At 47.2% G+C, this 20,017-nt stretch overlaps 1 protein-coding gene and 1 non-coding gene across 3 annotated transcripts in view; one reads left to right on the top strand and one right to left on the bottom strand.

Annotated features, from left to right (window-relative positions):
* ATP10A (ATPase phospholipid transporting 10A (putative)) overlaps positions 1-20,017 on the bottom strand; it is a 181,572-nt gene that overhangs the window by 148,561 nt on the left and 12,994 nt on the right. The gene's annotated exons all lie outside the window — the stretch shown is intronic.
* Positions 13,850-13,954, top strand: LOC122419832. Its single transcript, XR_006263052.1, has one exon. It is a non-coding gene; the product is annotated as a U6 spliceosomal RNA (small nuclear RNA).

The raw sequence follows: 20,017 nt of genomic DNA, 5'->3' as shown, positions 1-20,017 counted from the left end.
ACCCAGAATACAAGCACTGGCAGGGAGCTCCAAAGAGCCACATCACACTCAGCTCTTCACAACTCATTCCTCACCACCCCACGGCTTCCCCAGTGGCTCAGAAGGTAAAGAATCCACCTGCAGTGCAGGAGACCCAGGTTCGATCCCTGGGTTGGGAAGATCCCCCGGAGAAGGAAATGGCAACCCACTCCATTATTCCTACCTGGAGAATCCCATGGACAGAGGGGCCTGGCGGGCTAGAGACCATGGGGTTGCCAAGAGCTGGATATGACTGAGTGACGAAGCATTCACACATTCATCACTCAGATGGAATCCTTTGCAAACAAAAACCAACAAACCCTGCCAACAGAGACTTAGAAGTGTCAGTGAGTGACTATGGCGATTATGCTGTGGTAAACAGTGTTCTCAAAGCCACGTCTGCCCAGAACCTCAGAGCCTGACGTTATTTGGAAATAGGGTCTTTGTGAGCTAACATGAGGCCACACTGGAATAGGGTGGGCACTGATCCACTGACTGCTGTCCTTTGTAAAGGAAATAAAGACGCAGAGACTCACACAGGGAGAAGACAGCCTGGAAAGATGAAGACAAAAGCTGCAGCTATGCAGCTACAAAAAAGGCAAACCACGGATGGCCGGCAGCCACGAGGAGCTGCAGAGGCAAGGCCTTCCCTGGAGGCTTCCGCGGGAGCCTGGCACGCCGACAGCTGTTTCATGCCTCTGGCCCCTGAACGTCAGGGGGTGCGTTTCCATCGTTTTAAGCCACCCAGTTTGTGTCCAGACTCCGCAGCCACGATACGGAGCCGCACACACTTCCCAGGCGGACAGAGCCCATTTCTGCAGGTACCGATGTCACAGGGGACACCAAGTCCCTCGGGGGATCCCACCCCCGCCTCCCCACAGCCCAGCTTGCCGACGGGCAGATTCCACTTCTTGTTTCACGATCATGGGAACTGCTTCATATGGGTTCCAGGGTTCTTCCAAGCACGTTTCCTTTGCATCAGAGTCACTCTTTCATACACTACGTGTAAAGCGGAAACTAAAACAAAAATAGGCACCCACTAGTCTGCCTAGAGAGAGGAAATTAAGAGCTCAAAGCACATGAGCATGACAGCTATGTGCTTCTAAGACCTCACTGATGGGACAACCGTGTCCCTAGAGAACAGAATTCTAGTCTCACAGCAGCCCAGGGGGATGGCTAAAGGCCAGTTCAGGCTGACTTTCCTGTGGGATCCCCAATTTTATTTTCTGAAGTCAGTTGCCAGTGGAGTACTGCTACATTTCTGTTCACTTCGGAGTCAAAACTTAAATAAATAAAGAGAGGCCCCTGTTCCATGGCCACCTTGATCCCCACAGGGGCAGCAAGCCCCCAAAGTGGCCCCCGACGCGTCAGGGCAGGGACACGGCTCTCAGTCACCAGCACAGGCAGCTGCTTCCTGGGCTGCGAGAGCCAGTGCAGCCTCTAAGGCATGAGCACGATGCAGAATACTGGTTCAAGTCCACCCCGCCCTCCCTCCCTCCCAGTCTCTTCTCACCTCCTTCCCCGAAACGCCTTACGTTATTCCGGCCCCACCTTTCCCAATGCATCACTTCACTTCTGCCTCTCTTTTTGCACCTTCTGCTAATTCTATTCCCTTTCTAACTTCCCTCTAGAGGGTTGTCTGAACCAGCAACCCCGTAAGCATGATGGCAAAAGAAACACGCCCTGACCACAGAGGTGGCAGTGCCAACACTAAAAAAGCAGCGTTTAACATTTGTGGTGTGGGCTGAACCTCTGAAGACATCACTAACACAAGACAACCAAGTTCAGACACATCTCATTAAGCTTGAACCTATCTATTCAAACACTGAGACAACCTCAAGGCCCCGTGCAAACCCCACTTCCTCCCAGAAGTCTTCTCAAGCAGTGCCGCCAGGGCTGATCATCCTCCCCGTCCTCTCAGACGTGTGCCAGGAACGGTCTCACCTACACTGGAAGTATTAGCTCACAGGGGCTGGTCTCCATAGCAACCCTGGGAAACAGGTGCCATCATAATCCCTGACACTCAGAGGAGGAGAGTGAGGGCAGAGTCACCTGCAAAGGACCACACATCTAACAAAGCCATCTCTGTGAGCATCTGTTCCTCTGGCTCGGCTGTAAGCCCCTTAAAGACAGAGGGCAATGTTTCACCCTCATGTCCACAGAGCGCCTGGAACAGAGCTTTGTATGTGCAGATAATGATGCTGACTTGAGGGACAAAAAGGAAAGGCATAAACTGCAATGCTCTTTAAGCTCTAAGATCTAGGAACTGTGCACCTTCACAGGGAGTTGGGTGGAAGTCACCTGTCAGCTCCCAGTCGGTAGTGGGGAGAGGGGCGGACTTCTAGGAAACAGCTGAGGATGGGGGGCAGGCTTCGGGCAAACTGAAGGGGGAATCACAGAGTAGGCCTGGTTAAAAGGGGAGCCAGGCAGGAGGGAAGCTGGGCAGGGAGGGCTGGACTAGGTGACGACGCTCTTGGAAGAAGAGCCTGGCAGGGGCACTGCCCTCAGGCAGCGCGGAGGTCAGAAGGAAGGAGACAGCTGCGGGCACCAGTGTTCTGGTGTCCACGCTCCAACCCAGAAGGCAGCAGCACCAAACGCGCAGGTGGTGAGTCTGGTGCAGCTGGTGGAGGACAGGGCATTAGGACGTGAACCTCTAACAAGTCCCAAGGGGATGTCGATGATGCTGGCCCAGGGACTACACTATGAAACCACTGCTCTGGGGGGTTCTAGCCATAGCTGCGGCAGAACTTACTGCAGTGTTTCTGTGACACACAGCACCAGGCTTTGTCATTGTGCTGCAAATTCAGCCAAGCTAAAACTGCGTCTGCTTATGTCTGTGAATGCAAACACTACAGATCCAGCTGCCTTCCAGAGAAAGTACCTTTCAGTTGCCACTGCCTTCCTTAATAGACCTCATTCTAGTCTGTCATCAGAAGAATAAACCAGTGGGAAGCAAGCTTGTTTTCCACTGATAATCCTTACAGGAGACCCAACACTTGCAATGGTTGCAAACCAGGGCACTAAAGGGGGAGTGGAGAAGAGGAAAAAATCACCTAGGGAAGCAAATACTCTCCGAAAAAGCATCTCTCCAGTGACTGAACAGTCTCCCCAGGAGGGCTCACCACCCCCCAGAGAGCTGAGAGAGGTAATTTGAATGAATTAATGCACTTCACTCACTTAATGTATACGGAACTAAGACTCATCATATTAAAAACTCAAACATACTGAGTTTTTTAACTTCAATAAATCTCCTTAGATATGAAATGGCCTTCAACTTTCAGAGAAATGGTGGTTATAGAGAAGAATTATTTTGTCATTCAGTTACCCTTAAGTAAAATTTACTGAGTGTAAGAAAATATATAAAAGTACTAAGATGCAATAAAGGACAGAAATGGTATGGACCTAACAGAAGCAGAAGATATTAAGAAGTAGCATGAATACACAGAAGAACTATACAAAAAAGGTATTAATGACCCAGACAACCACGATAGTGTAATCACTCATCTAGAGCCAGACATCCTGGAGTGCAAAGTCAAGTGGGCCTTAGGAAGCATCACTACGAACAAAGCTAGTGGAGGTGATGGAATTCCAGCTGAGCTATTTCAAATCCTAAAAGATGACGCTGTTTAAGTGCTACATTCGATATGTCAGCAAATTTCGAAAACCCAGCAGTGGCCACAGGACTGGAAAAGGTCAGTTTTCATTCCAGTCCCAAAGCAGGGCAATGCTAAAGAATGTTCAAACTACTGCACAATTGCACTCATTTCACAAGCCAGCAAGGTCATGCTCAAGGTCATCCTTCAAGCTAGGCTTCAACAGTTCATGAACTGAGAACTTCCAGATGTACAAGATGGATTTAGAAAAGGCAGAGGAACCAGAGATCAAATTGCCAACATCTGCTGGATCATAGAAAATGCAAGGGAATTCCAGGAAAACATCTATTTCTGCTTCATTGACTATGCTAAAGCCTTTGATTGTATGGATCACAACAAACTGTGGAAAATTCCTAAAGAGATTGGAAAACCAGACCACCTTACCTGCCTCCTGAGAAACCTGTATGCAGGTCAAGAAGCAACAGTTAGAACCAGACATGGAACAGCAGACTGGTTCAAAGTTGGGAAAGGAGTACGTCAAGGCTGAATATTGTCACCCTCCTCATTTAACTTATATGCAGAGTACATCATGCAAAAATGCCAGGCTGGATGATGCACAAGCTGGAATCAAGACTGACAGGAGAAGTATCAATAATGTCAGATGACACCACCCTTATGGCAGAAAGCAAAGAGGAACTAAAAAGCCTCTTGGTGAAAGTGAGAGCAGAGTGAAAAAACTGGCTTAAAACAACATTCAAAAAACGAAGATCATGGCATCTGGTCCCATCACTTCATGGCAAATAGATGGGCAAAAAATGGAAACAGTGACTTTATTTTCTTGGACTCCAAAATCACTGTGGATGGTGACTGCAGCCATGAAATTAAAAGATGCTTGCTATTTGGACGAAAAGCTATGACAAATCTAGACAGCATATTAAAAAGCAGAGACATCACTTTGCCAACAAAGGTCTATAAGTCAAAGCTATGGTTTTTTCAGTAGTCATGTATGGATGTGAGAGTTGGACTATAAAGAAAGCTGAGTGCTAAAGAATTGATGCTTTTGAACTGTGTTGCTGGAGAAGACTCTTCAGAGTCCCTTGGATGGCAAGGAGATCCAACCAGTCCATCCTAAAGGAAATCGGTCATGAATATTCATTGGAAGGACTGATGCTGAAGCTGAAGCTCCAATACTTTGCCCACCTGATGTGAAGAACTGACTCATTGGAAAAGACTGTGATACTGGGCAAGATTGAAGGCAGAAGGAGAAGAGGGCATCAGAGGATGAGATGGCTGGATGGCATCACCGATGCAATGAACATGAACTTGGGCAAATGTCAGAAGATGGTGAGGGAGAGAGAGGCCTGGCGTGCTGCAGTCCATGGGGTCACAGAGAGTCGGACACAACTGGGCAACTGAACAACAACTGCTATACAGCAGGATCTTGCTATTTATCCATTTAATATATAGTGCTTATTTATCCGTTTAATGTATAATGGTTTGCATCTGCTAATCCCAAATTCCCAATCCCTCCCTCCCCCTCCAGAAAATCTTTTAATCCAACAACAGGGGTTGTTACTAAAACACAGGTCAAGTTTCAATTTTCTGCAGCTTTAAATGTCTCTGCAATGGTGTCCCTTGAGGCCTCTTCAGGGAAGCGTCCCTTTGAAAGTTAATACTCTTAATTAATAATATTGTGTGCGGCACTTCCTTAAAACCTATTTCCCCTGAGCAAACAGGGAAATGGTGGGCAGGCCTCCAAGATGTTCTAGAAGTAGCCTTTCTTTACAGTTAGCAATCAAGATGCTTTGGGAGGCATTTCCTATTAAGAACTTTCTCCCCTTTCCATAGGACTGTGAAACACCAGCCCATGTTCAAGGATGTCTTGTCTCCTGGGAGTGAATGTCTCTGGCTGAAAGCCTGTTATTAGGAATGTCCCAAGCAGTGAGGTATTCATCTGCAGTATATATGTTAGAAATGCGTATTTACTTAGGTGTCAACTGTGACAAACGATAAGTTTTTACCCAAAACCCATTATTTCTAGAAGACACTGGCTGTCCCTCAGCATACCGTCACAATCATGATCTCAAAGGCAAATGGCAGGACACCCCCAGGACTGAGACAGGGCTAATAAGCAACTCCAGGGTGTGTGCAATACTGCATCCCTTCCAACGGCATTATCTGTAACACTAAGATAAGAGGGCACTGAGATAAAACTCTAGGAGCTATTTCCAGGCATTAATTGAAGCTAATATCCCTAAGTGGTTTATATTTTTCTTCTAACCAGAGAACTAAGTCACTTCAAAGTCAGGTCTGAAATAAGAGCAAGATCCTTTGTCCTTGAAAAGTGAAAGGGCAAGTCGCTCAGTCGTGTCCGACTCTTTGCGACCCCATGGACTATGTAGTCCATGGAGTTCTCCAGGCCAGAATACTGAAGTGGGCAGCCTTTGCCTTCTCTAGGGAATCTTCCCAACCCAGGGATCGAACCCAGGCCTCCTGCATTGCAGGTGGATTCTTTACCAGCTGAGCCACAAGGGCAGCCCAAGAACACTGGAGTGGGTAGCATATCCACCCCCCCAGGGGATCTTTCCAACACAGGAATCGAACAGGGGTCTCCTGCATTGCACGAGAGTTCTTTACCAACTGAGCTATCAGGGAAGCCCAAATTTATTAGTTATTCACACGTTGTAGACAGTTGTATGCGCACCTGTCAGAGAAGCTGATCCCCGGGTGCTCCGTCTCTTCTGGGACGCACACTGCCGGACACCGCTGGACACCGCCCAGAGGAGGCAGCACGTCCCTCCCTCCCCTGCGGCGGCAGAGCAACCGAGGGACAGGGCCTCCTGCGGCCGAGGTCCAGCAGCCTCTCGGCCCACAGCTCATGTCCTAGGAATACTGGATTTCTGTGTCTCTTTTCCATATTTAATAATCAGTCAGTTCAGTCGCTCAGTCGTGTCCGACTCTACGACCCTATGAATCGCAGCACGCCAGGCCTCCCTGTCCATCACCAACTCCCAGAGTTTACTCAAACTCATGCCCATCGAGTCGGTGATGCCATCCAGCCATCTCATCCTCTGTTGTCCCCTTCTCCTCCTGCCCCCAATCCCTCCCAGCATCAGGGTCTTTTCCAATGAGTCAACTCTTCGCATGAGGTGGCCAAAGTATTGGAGTTTCAGCTTCAGCATCAGTCCTTCCAATGAACACCCAGGACTGATCTCCTTCAGGATGGACTGTTTGGATCTCCCTGCAGTCCAAGGGACTCTCAAGAGTCTTCTCCAACACCACAGTTCAAAAGCATCAATTTTTTGGTGCTCAACTTTCCTCACAGTCCAACTCTCACATCCATACATGACCACTGGAAAAACCATAGCCTTGACCAGACGGACCTTTGTTTGCAAAGTAATGTCTCTGCTTTTTAATATGCTATCTAGGTTGGTCATAACTTTCCTTCCAAGGAGTAAGCATCTTTTAATTTCATGGATGCAATCACCATCTGCAGTGATTTTGGAGCCCCCAAAAATAAAGTCTGACACTATTTCCACTTTCTCCCCATCTATTTCCCATGAAATGATGGGACCAGATGCCATAGTACTTAATAACAAAATAATCATTTTCAAACTTCTTATCTTAAAATAATAATAGAGTCACAAGAAATTGCAAAGAAATGTAGACGGAGGGCCCATGCCCCTTTCAGTCAGCCTCCCCGTGTTAAGAGCCTGCGTTCCTGCATAACCAGAATACAACACCGGAACGAGGAAACTCACAAGGGTATAACGGACAGAGCTTACACAGGTTTCACCAGTTTTAAGTGCTCTGGTGGGTGTATGAGTACTTCTGTGTGATTTTCCAATTGTAACCTCTTATAAACACATCAAGACACCAGACCCCCTCAAGCTACCTCTTTGTAGTCACATACACCCTCCCCATTCTTAACCCCTGACAACCTCTAATCTGTTCCATAATTATGTTATTTCACAAATGGTGCATAAATGGGATCATGCAGCATGCTTCCTTCTGAAATCAGCTTTTTGCACTCCATAAAATGTTCTTAAGGCCCTTTCAAGTAGTTCATACCATTTTACTGCTGAGTAGCATTCCAAGCTGTGGATGGACCACAGTTTAAATATTCACCACTAAACATCTGGGTTATTTCCAGTTTGGGCTATTATGAATAAAGCTGTACACTTGTGTACAGGTTTCTATGTGAACATAAGCTCTCATTTCTCTGGGGTAAGTGCCCAAGAAAAATGGGACCATAAAGAAATTCTATTTATGGTTTTCAGGACTATTTCCCAAAGTGGGTGTTATTTCACAATCCCACCAGCAATACTTGAGAGACCCGGTTTCTCTACATTCGGTGTTACCACCATTTTTGTTTGTGCCATTCTGGCAGACGTGCAGTAGTATCTCCTGGTGGTCTGAACGTGCATTTCTCTATTATCTAAGAATGTTGAACATTTTCTATGTGCGTATCTCCTCCATGTACATTACTGCTGTCTGCATATCTTCTCCAGCGAAATATCTCCTCAAGTTCTGCCCACTTTAAATCAGATTTTTTAATGTTCAATTTTTGGAGTTCTTCGTGTGTTCTGAACACAAGTGCTTTGTTGAGTATGTGATTTGCAAACATTCTCTCCCAGTCTGTAATCTGTCTTCTCTTTTTCTTAACACGGTCTTTCTCACAGCAAATGTTTTTAATTTTGGTTAGGTCCAATTTATCAACTTCTCCTTTTATGGATGATGCTCTTGGTATCAAGTCCAAGAATTTTCTGCCTAGTCCTAGGTACTGAAAAAAATCTTTTTAATATTTTCTTCTAAAAGCTTTACAGTTTCACATTTAAATCTATGACTGTTTTGGAGTAAATTTTTGCCAGAGGTGTAAGGTTTAGAGTTTTTTCCTTTCTTTGTGTTTCATTTCTTTTTTTTAACCTATGGCTATTGAATTTTTCCTGCACAGTTTCTTAAAAGGCTGTAATTCTTCCATTGAATTGCTTTTGGTTCTTTGTCAAAAATTAATTGGACACATTTGTGTGAGTTTCTGAGATCTCTACTCTGTTCCTTTGGTGACTATCGCTTTGCCAATAACCAAACTATCTTGAATTCTGTAGCTCTACAGCAAACAGTGATACTGGGAAGAGTGATTCTTCCCATTTTATTCTTTTCCAAAACTGTCCTGGCTACTCTACAACCTGGCTTTTCTATGTAAATATCAGAATAAGCTTCACTGAGATTTTGATAGGAATTGTGTTAAATCTAAAGATAAATATAGGTATAACTGCTATCTCTATTATGGTGCTTCCTTCAGTCCATGAGCATGGTATGTCTCCACGTTTACCCAGATCTCTTTTCATTTCTTTCATTAGCACTCTGCAATTTTTAGCATACAGATGTTGTATGAGCTTTGCTAAATTTATATCAAAGCATTTCATTTTCTTTGGAGAAATTATAAATGGTATTGTGCTTATGATTTCAGTTCCCACTTGTTCATGGTCAGTATGTAGAAATATAATTGATTTGTATATGTTTGTCTTACCTGCTGCAATCTTAATGAGCTCTAAGACACAGTTTTGTTGTTTATTGGGTTTGGTTTGATTTGGTTTTGGTAGTACTGTTGCTGTTCAGTTGCCCCGTTGTGTCTCACTCTTTGTGACCCCATGGACTGCAGCACGCCAGGCCTCTCTGTCCCTCACCATCTCCCAGAGTTTGCTCAAGTTCATGTCCATTGCATCAGTGATGCCATCCAACCATCTCATCCTCTGATGCCCTCTTCTTCTGCCCTCAATCTTTCCCAGCATGAGAGACTTTTCCGATGAGTTGGCTGTTTGCATCAGATGACCAAGATACTGGAGTTTCAGCTTCAGCATCAGCCCTTCCAATGAGTATTCAGGGTTGATTTCCCTTAAGATTGACTGATTTGATCTCCTTGCAGTCCAAGGAACTTCGGGAGTCTTCTCCAGCACCACGGTTCAAAGGCATCAATTCTTCAGTGCTCCGCTTTCTTTATGATCCAGCTCTTACAACTGTTCGTGACACTGGGAAGACCACAGCCTTGACTATACAGACCTTTGTCAAGAGAGGAATGTCTCTGCTTTTCAGCACACTATCTGGGTTTGTCATAGCTTTCCTGTCAAGAAGCAAACCTCTTCTAATTTCATGGCTGCAGCCACCATCCACAGTGATTTTAGAGTCCAAGAAGAGGAAATCTGTCATTACTTCCACCTTCTCCTCCTCTATTTGCCATGAAGTAACGGGACCAGATGCAATGATCTTAGTGTTTTTTTTAACACTTAGTTTTAAGCTGGCTCTTTCACTTTCCTCCTTCACCCTCATCAAGAGGCTCTTCAGTTCTTCTCTTTCTGCCATTATAGTGGTATCATCCATATATCTGAGGTTGTTGATGGTTTTCCTGCCTATATTGATTCCAGCTTGTAACTTATTCAGCCTGGCACTTCTCATGATGTGCTCAGCATACAGATTAAACAAACAGGTGATGGCAGTCAGCCCTGTGGTACTCCTTTCTCAATCTTGAACCAATCAGTTGTTCTATGTTCCATCGGGGTTCTAACTGTTGCTTCTTGACCCACATACATGGTTCTCAGGAAACAGGTAAGATGGTCTGTTATTCCCATCTCTTGAAGAGCTTTCCACAGTTTATTATTACATAGTCAAAAGCTTTGGCATAGTCAATGAAACAGAGGTAGATGTTTTTCTGGAATTCCATAGCTTTCTCTATGATCCAGCAAATATTGAATTCAATCTCTAGTTCCTCTTCCTTTTCTAAATCCAGCTTGGACATCTGGAATTTCTTGGTTTGTGTAATGCTGAACCCTAGCATGCAAGATTTTAAGCATAACCTTACTAGCACGGGAGAGGAGTACAACTGTCCAATGGTTAGCACATTCTTTAGTACTACCCTTCTTGGGAACTGGGATGAGGATTGACCTCATCCCATTTGGTAGTATATCCCTTAGTATTTTCTACATAGGTAATTACATTTTCTGCAAATTAAGTTTTATTATTTCTTTCCAACCTGTATGCATTTTGCTTCTTGAATCTTACTGCAGCGTCAAGAACTTCTAGTACTGTATCAAGTAAAAGTGATGAAGCAGGCGTTCTTGTCCTCATTCTTTGGAGGGGACATCAGTATTTCACTGTGGGTATGATGCTAACTCTGGGGTTTTTGTATGTGGGATAAGGGAGTGGAAGGACCTTGCTGGGTTGATTCCCGCTGGTGCGGGTGAGTAGCCTGGCTCTCCTTATACGACTAGGAGAAGAACAGGGCATCCGCGCTGTGCCAACACTGCTCCCACAGTGCCTTCACGTGCCACGTGTGGGATGGGGCTCACCTAGGTCTCCACTGGGCTCACCTTTGGGCAAACAGAGCCTTTTTCATTTTGTCTATACTTGTTGGCAGTTCCAGTTACAGGAATCTCCATGCCCAGGCTGAACGTACATGGGCAATAAAAGGGAGACCTGGAGAATACACTGCGAATTCACATTCTTCAAGCTCTTAGGTCCCCAGCCAGTCTGTCTTCTTTCAGCTTCTATTGTTGTCTGTTGAATTATTTCCAGGATTTGATTGCAGGAGATGAATTAGGAAAAGTGAATCCACACCATTGTGTTCTGGAACCAGAAATCTCTGTTTTTCAATTTTTTTTTGTCATAATTCATGAACAGTGAGAAACTTATACATCAATTTAGTTGTATTTTGGGGATATTTCTATAAGAAACACATCATTTTCATATTGTAATGAACAGAATTTACATAATCTATATACATAATTAATGTCAATAGTCTTTAAGGCCTCAGACACAAACGTCATCTCTGATTTTATAAGGTTTTACAGCTAAAGTCTAACTCTATTATCAAGTAGTTTTATTTAACTCTTAAAATTGCCTTCCTCTACCATCCAGAATTTCAAAATCTAGTGCTCTAAACAGCTGCAGGTGGTGCAACTTTAAAGTTGGATTGGAGGTACAAAATAAAACTGTGCAAACTCTTGTTCACACACCCGGCTCCACACTCACGCCAGAAAGCAGGTGTGAAGCCGAGGGGCAGAAGGCCCACCCCTACCCACATCAGCCCTCAGTGTGGCCCAGGCGTCCACGTCATTCCTCACCACCCACACCCACATCAGCATGTGCAGAGGAGTCCAGTGGGCCACGTCTTTGCAGACGTCTATCTCAGAACAGAAAACTGGAGACAGAAGGAAACTCTCTTCCAAGTGAGCAGATAGAAATGCAATTAAATGGCAGGGAAGGGAATACCTTCTCTAAGAAGCTGATGAACTTTGCCACTGCATAGATTGATGTTCCCAACTCAGTGCCCAGATGTGGGGCAGAAAAGCGATGCTCCTTTCTATCCCAGGGGTCCGGGGGGTGGGGGGGGGGGAGATATGTGTGATATTTGCATCCCCTATGACAACAAATACACGCAAGCACACACACATGTGCATGCACATCAGTTCTTTTAGGCAGCTGTGAATGAAGACAGCTTCTTTGAACATGCTTTCCTAAGCCCTGACCCCACAGGTCCCCATTTACTCAGATTTCATGCCGGTATCCAGAGTAGAAAAGGCCCTTTGAGGATGTTCAAGAACCACCCACCCCCAGACAAAGACAGGTGCTGGGCCCCCCACGTGACACTCCCAGGTCTGAGCTCTCTCAGTCTGCCACGTCAAGGCCACAGCTCCTATCACAGACCCACGAATTCCAGAAGCGATTTCTGGATGTCCTTTCTGGTTGATACCAGAAACTCTAAGCTCACTCACCTCCTCCATCCTGGGCCTTAGGACACGGTTTTGAAGTATTTGTCTAAAACAACAATATAACGCCCTCTGCCAAACTATGATCAAGCCCACCACACTAGAAACGTGTTCAAGACAATTCCAGTGAGGGTGACACCTGACTTTACTGCCACTCAGATAAAATGAAGGCACTAAAATGTGAGAAACACAAGCCACAGAGCACATAGGGATGAAAAACGCCTTTGCCACACACGCTAATAGCGTGTTTGCTATTTCCCATTGGCCGCATGTCACAACATTACAATTTGAATGCTTTCAAATATGGAGAGACTTTTCCATTCAGTGAAAATGACCTTGAGATAAAAAAATCTCAGTTTCTCTGTACATCCCACCTCTAGCTAGTTGGACTCTCTACAAAAAGGAGGATTAATAAACTCCAACTTCAAGTTAAATTATGAGGGACTTTTAGGGTCTAAACTGGGGGTCCTGATAAGGGTAATGAAGCTTAAGAGATATTCTTCTACACATCCACATCCATAATATATTTGTTTTTATGATGTCCTGTTTTCAAAGGGATATATCAATTTCTAAGGTAATCAAAAAGGAAAATAAGCTGTTCTCTTTTTAAAAAACACTTATGTTTCTAAGAATGTTGGAGAGGTAGGCAAAGTGAGAAGTTACTTAATAGTAAAAGAAGGTTAAAAGCAGCCTCTTTCAAAGGGGCTTCACAATCATGCAGTGAGGATGCCGCCACAGCCCACCCGTCCACTCACCATGCCCCTACTCCCCGGACTCTTACTGCGGGCGGGGTCCCTGTCCCGGCCTGACCGCCCCACAGCGCGACACGTGAGGACGCACAGGCACGCGGGCCCACTCCTGCAGCAAAGCCACCAGCACCGTGGACCTGCAGCCTCCTCCTCTGGCGACGGGCTCAGCCCATCTGTGAGACGAGACACGGAACTGCACAGGGATGGCGTGACGGCCTCGCGGACACAGGACCATCTCAGCCAGTCCCCGTCTTCAGCGAGATTCCAGGTCCACTGGGCTCTCCTCACCTTCCTCCAGGCACCAGTCACCACAAGCCCCTGATCTGACCAAAAGGGACACAGTTCAGAACAAGGGCCCCTTCAAAGGGGCAAAAGTGACCCAGGAGAAAGCCCCCAGTGCAGGGAGATGGGGGACCTCCATGTGATGGAGTGGAACTCACCGAGCAAGACCTTGGCTGGTGACTCTCAGGGGCTGTCAGACAGCCGGTTTCTGACCTCAGGGAACCACTGTGAACAGGTAGGTGGAATGCACACCAGTAGAGAGAAGAGTGAAACAGGTGACAGAGGTGGCTAGGCCCACCCAAGCCTGTGAAGTCCGCAGGCCCTTCTCGGGCTGACGGCAACCGCCACCCCGCGGAGCAGCGACAGTGACCCGTGCTGCGGTGGGCCCCCAGCTGTGCGGGGCAGCAGACAGAGCCCTCTGCAGCAGAGAGGGGTCTCCAGCTCAAAGACAAAAGGCGGGCTCTCATACTAAAACTGGGATGACCAGAGAAGATCAGCATGGCCCCTGCACAAGGATGACATGTAAATCTGTGAAGCATTCCATTTCTTTTTTAATTAAAAAAAAAAAAAAAAAGATAAAGGGTGTGATGATATCCAGGCGACAGAACCGAGAGGAAACAGCGGACCCAGGACAAGCTCACAGCAGCACTCCACGCCTGCAGGTGTGCTGTGGGCACGCGGGCCAGGCTCCTGGAGACCTGTCTGTCGGAGCACCACCTGAAGGGAAGGGGCTGAAGCGGTCTCCTTAGTTTACGGGAACACACAAAAGCCAAAGATGGGAAAAAGTCCTGCAACTCCTGCTACCCTGACTGCACTATCCTGGATACATGAAAACAGCCGCTGGAAACCAGGGCATCCAAAATGCCCCCGTGAAAGTCAAGCACAAGATGCTCAAGCACATCCTTATACAGCCATGTCTTTACAGCAGCAATACCCACAAAAACCTAAAGGCAGAAGCGACCCAGCCAGCTGAATGAAAGAACACCATGGGATCTACACATACGCCCCTCAGTATCACTCAGCCTCAAAAAGGAAGGGTGTTCTGATACAGGCTACAATATGGATGAACCCTGAAGACATTACGCTAAAGTGAAATAGTGAAGTCGCTCAGTCGTGTCCGACTCTTTGCAATACTATGGACTATAGCCCACCAGGCTCCTCCATCCATGGGATTCTCCAGGCAAGAATACTGGAGTGGGTTGCCATTTCCTTCTCCAGGGGATCTTCCCGACCCAGGGATTGAACCCAGGTCTCCCGCATTGCAGGCAGATGCTTTAACCTCTGAGCCACCAGGGAAGCCCAATAAGCCAGACACAAAAGGACAAACACTGTATGATTTCATTCATGAGAGGTCAAAGAGACAGAAAGTAGACTGGTGGGTTACAAGGGCTGCAGGAGGCGGGAATGAGTTATTGTTTAATGAGGAGAATTTCAGTTTGGGAAGATGAAAAAATCCTGCAGGTAGTAACGATGGTTGCACAACAACGTGAATGTAATCAACGCCACTGAACTGTACACTTAAAAATGGTTAAAACGATAAATGTTGTATGTATTTCATCACAATAAAAGCGCTTTTTAAAGGTAAAGCACAGAAAAAAAGAACACTGGAGGGCAGGTGGCTGGTGCCCAAGCAGCATGGCTCAGACGGCCCAGTGTCGCCTGGCAAGCCGTCTGCGCTCCAGGAAGTGGACGCAGCCAGACACCCAGCATCTCATAGGCCACAACCACCAGACAGACCCCACAGAGCATACGCGGATGGACTGTCCTTCTGTGGGGCCTGAGGCTCTTTGAAGCGTCCTAAATGGCCCTCAATAAATGTGAGAAGTCCCAAGGATGAACTGGACCGTGAATCTGAACGCGTGTGATGCTCTCAAGTGAACTAAGACAGACAGGAGGCCACCTGAGGAAGCTCCCCACAGTGCTCACACACAAAAGCACACCATCACTGGGGGCAGAAAACATCACAGTCTTTATTTTAATCGCTATTTACCTTACTACTATACATCCATTCATTTATGTATTCATGTGCTGCATTGCCTGTCTATGATTTATACATTAATAAGTCTACCTTCAGTACACACAGACAAGTGTTTGCTACTTGTAAGGGTGTGAGATCAAAAACGCTTGGAGATTACTGCTCAAATGAACCAGCTACACTAAAAAGAACATCCATTACAACATTTAAACTTTTCTAAAAAAGCATACGTGCTCTTGGTCATTAACCTTTGGTAAATTCTGGGTCCTGGCATGTGTCAGGATAACTCTCTGGTTTCAGACACTTTCTCAAAAACCTGAAATAACTAAACAGCTGAAGCCTGATCCATACCCTACACAAGATGTAAGTGGCCCTGGGTACTCACAGGGTAGCACGTTGCCAGCAGACGGTCGGTGGCCCTTGGTAGCATCACCTGGGATCCAGGGCCAGCTGTCCCACCCCCCCACTGTATCCCCTCTGAGCCGAGAGCTCCCCCTCTGGGCTACCATTTCCTGAGAGTGTCATTGAAGAATTTATCAGTACTGCACTGCCAGGGCTGGCTGGCAACTTCCCACACAAACTCATAAAAACTCTGAAAAGTATACAGTGCTAGAGACATGTGCAATGTCTTATCACTAAATATTTCAACTGAAAAAATAAATAAGTAAACACGTATTTCCATTCTACCATGTCTTCATGCCGCACTCAGCAAACGTGGAATTCTCAGATATTCTCAGTGATTCAAATGGCTGCAGATAGTTTTTACCTGAAACTAGATAAATCAGTAACAACACACAAAATGCTGTGGTTCAAGAACCTGGTATTTGCCAGATCCTCCCGTCCACAGGAATGCATTCATTTCCTGGGGCAGCTGTAACAAATCACCAGGACTCTGGCCTGAATCAACACCAAAGTGTTATCTTACAGTTCTAGAGGTCAGGAGTCTGACCCGGGTCTCACGGGGACAAAACCAAAGTCGTGGGAGGGCTGTGCTCCAGCGGGAGGGTGAGGCAGGCCCAGTGCCTTTGCGTTTCCAGCCCCCAGAGGCCACCCACCTCCTCAGGCCGGGGCTCACCCCTCCATCATCAAAGCGAACAGCAGCAAGTGGGGTTCTTCAAACACTGCACCCCGCCGCCCTCTCCTTCTAGGACTGGTGACGAGACTAAGGGCTCACCCTAATCATCAGAAAGACTCTCCACATCCTAAGGTCAGCCGATTAGCAACCTTAAATCACGTCTGTAACCCACCTTCATTCTCTTGTACCATGTAGCCTAGATTCTCCCGATCAGGATGTAGGCATCTCTAGGGTTCTGTTAGTCTACCAACAGGCATTTATTGTGAAGATACTCAGGTATCCTGGGGAGTAGTCCACTCATCAGATCAGAGATGCTGAGGCCCCGTCACCGCAAGGACGGTGAGGCCTGGCCGCCGCCCGAGCTGCCCCGAGCGCAGGGCAGAGCATGTGCAGGGCGGCAGGGCACAGGGCAGGGGCTCCTGCTGCTCGGGCGAAGAGCAGCAGCGGGAGTGCTCCCCAGGCCCTGGAGAAAAGGGCTGGGGGTGGGGGCTGCACGTGCGGGCCGGTGGCCTCCGCACAGGGGCCAGCGCTGCAGCTCAGCACGCTGGTGCACGTAATGTCGGGATTCACCAAGAGGTTCCCAGAGGCACAGGAGAGGCGGGGACCGAGCAGGAGTAAGTATTTCAGGAGAAGTCAAATGCACTTGGCAAGGAAGTTAAAGGCGGCCAGAGACAATGGCTGCGGGGAGACTGGCTTTCAGGCAGGGTCTCTGCTATTCAGGGGTGGAGGCCAGCGGACCAGGAGACACTGCCAGTGGAAAAGGACTTTACCTCTCACAGTTCCCAAGAGGAGGAGCCATGGGGAAAGCGCCGGGGAAGTCAAGAGGCAGAGGAGCGAGGGGGAGACACAGCAAGAGCCTTCACTGTGGTTTCCGTGGGAAGGGCAGAGCCAGGCAGGGAAACCAGCCTCGGGGACGTAGGTCCCCAGCCGACTGCTACCAGGCTGGCGGCCCTGAGCATGGCAGCCTGATAACAGGGCGTGCAGAGGGACTCCTCGGTGGTCCAGTGGCTAAGAATCCACCCTGCAATGCAAGGGATGTGGTTTTGACGCCTCATCAGGGAACTAAGATCCCAAATGCCATGGAGCAACTAAAGCCGCATGCCGTGACCAGAGAGTCCGTGCACCGCCAGGAAAGGTCCCAGATGAGGCAACCAAGACCCTGTGGGCCTCAGCTAAGAGCCCGTCAAATAAATCAACAGTTATTCTTAAAAAGGGCGTGTAGGGCGTGGGCTCTGGATTGTTACTTTGCAAAGGAAAGACACACTCACAGCCCAGTCTCTGGCTCTAGGAACTGGCTGGTCCAGAGGAACCACCGCCCTCAGAGGGCACAGGGCCCCATGTCAAGGCTGCTGCATACGGTCAATAAAAAGACAAAGACTGCACAGGCCCAGAGGAGGAGGGAGGTCGCTGCCCGCAGTGGCGGGGGTCAGACTCGGGGCGCCCCCCGCCCGCAGCTCTGTGCGGGAGCTCCCGTGAAGGCAGAGAGGAATCCACGAGACAGAGGGGACAGAGTCAGGCCGGAAGCAGGGGGCCCGGCAAATGTGCACAGAGGCAGAGGACAGTCCAGCCACAGAGTGCGGGCACCGGGGGGCCTGCAGAGATGGCGACACGGCAGCCAGACCCACGGAGTGAGCCAGACTGTCTGCCCCACCTACAGCAACAGTTTTTCTTTCTTAAAAAAAACACTGTAAGTGGAAAATGTTACTATGCCAGGGAATGGTCCCACACATCTGATCTGACTAAAATGTATCACAGCAAAATATAGACAGAAAATAAAAGAATGATAACTGCAGTACGAAAGATGAGGGCCCAGGTAATCACCAATTGGTCATGAGAAGCAAGACATATCTACTAAACCACCGTGCCATTTAATACAAGTACTCTTTCAGAAAGTAAACACATGCCATGTGTACCCTGAGGCTGTTGAATGAAGAGAGAACAAACCGCTTGGACACGTTTACAGATGGCTTCTTTGCTCAGAAAGACAAAAGCTGAGAGCATCCCAAAAGGACACTGCTTCCCTCCCGACAGCTCACTTTCTGCCTGCTTTTTCTTTTTGCCTCAGATTCACTCCGAGCTTTCTGAGTAACAGGTTTCCTGAGCCACTGGGCCTGAAGACAACCAGGTCAGAGAGAGTGGACGGATTCTGTGACTGAAATGAAAATGACTTCCCACTTGGCCGAGGGCAAGGGGCGAGGCCCGTCTGCGTGTCTGCCCGGCGCTGGAGAAACAGCAGGACTGGGAAGGGGCTACGCCCTCTGCACACACCCGAGACACCCTCCTCTGCCCGCTCACCATCTGGATGGGACCCTGCCTCTGAGCACCACCCAAAGGAGGCTGGCAGGACAGGAAGGCTGGGCAGCTCAGGATGGACCCATGGGCGTACACCGCGCCCCATCCCCATCTGCAGCTGACCCATCAGGCAGATGCCACCAAGAGCGCCAAGGTCCCATCTGACAAAGGAGGGAACTTGGAACCCAAACTAAACTCGCCTGAACTTGCTTTTCCTTAGCTGTCAGAGGAGCACACAAAAACACAGGGTGGGACAGAAAAGGCCTGAAAAGTGCCTGCTCACAGCTGGAGCTTCCTCCCATTTCATTAAGCTCTCCTGTACTGGAGTCCTTTAGGGACAGAAGTTTCCATCAGAAAAGCACTGATAAAGCAAAGAAGAAACACAGGCAGGGAGGCGGGGGAGTGGGGTGCTCAGGGACCCAGAGGGCTTTGGAAGGGGCAGACTTTAAAGACCCAGCCGACCTTCCTGTCTTTGCATACCCTGAGGCCTTTCTAGGAAAGTCACTTTCTGAAACAGGGAAACCTGATGCAGAAGAAAAAGGAAGGCACATCCTGAGCTAACTGGATGTTCCTATCCTTCTAAGCTCTGGGATGTCAGAAAGGGCCATAAAGTCCTCTTCTTCCTGCAAGCATGTCACTGGAGAAAGCCACACTGGCTGCTCAAGACTTGTTCTCCTTTTGAAAACCAGGGACCTACTGTAATTGCTGCTGTTTTGTTTTGTTTTTTATTTAAGGGTTGATAAGCAAAAATGAGAAATTCAAAGACATCAAATAGGTCAACAAATTTAACTCATTTGATGTCTTTAAAATTTTTTTAAAGGGTTTGTTACTACAGTCAATGGACTTACATACTGCCTTTGAATTATTATTCTAAACAAATAATGCCTTAACATCACAATGTCCCTATAGGGCTTCTTCAGTGAACTGCATTTCTAAGAAGATACCTGAGTCACCAGGGGCATCCCAAAATTACCAGGGGTCCATGAAGTTGGCAATAGGAGTCCACAAGCTACTTTCAGTATTTGAATATGCTTTCAAAATTCGGTCCACTGACCGAGGATAAAACTACACAGACTAAATGATGAAGGTATTTGTTTTGACTAAAAGTATATCTACTTCAGTGTAAAATATCTTTAAGAAAAATTTTTTAAAGAATGTATACATATATATGAAACTGAATACAACATCGTAAATCAATTAAAATAAAAAAGAAAATTTTGACCAAAAGATCTTAGCAACAATGATCATCAGTAGCAGTTCTAACAACTGTA

Source organism: Cervus canadensis, chromosome 17 (assembly GCF_019320065.1).
Source record: "Cervus canadensis isolate Bull #8, Minnesota chromosome 17, ASM1932006v1, whole genome shotgun sequence".
In the NCBI taxonomy this organism is placed as follows: Eukaryota; Metazoa; Chordata; class Mammalia; order Artiodactyla; family Cervidae; genus Cervus; species Cervus canadensis.
The sequence above is the reverse complement of the archived record's forward strand: the minus strand, read 5'-3'. Positions and strand labels throughout refer to the sequence as shown.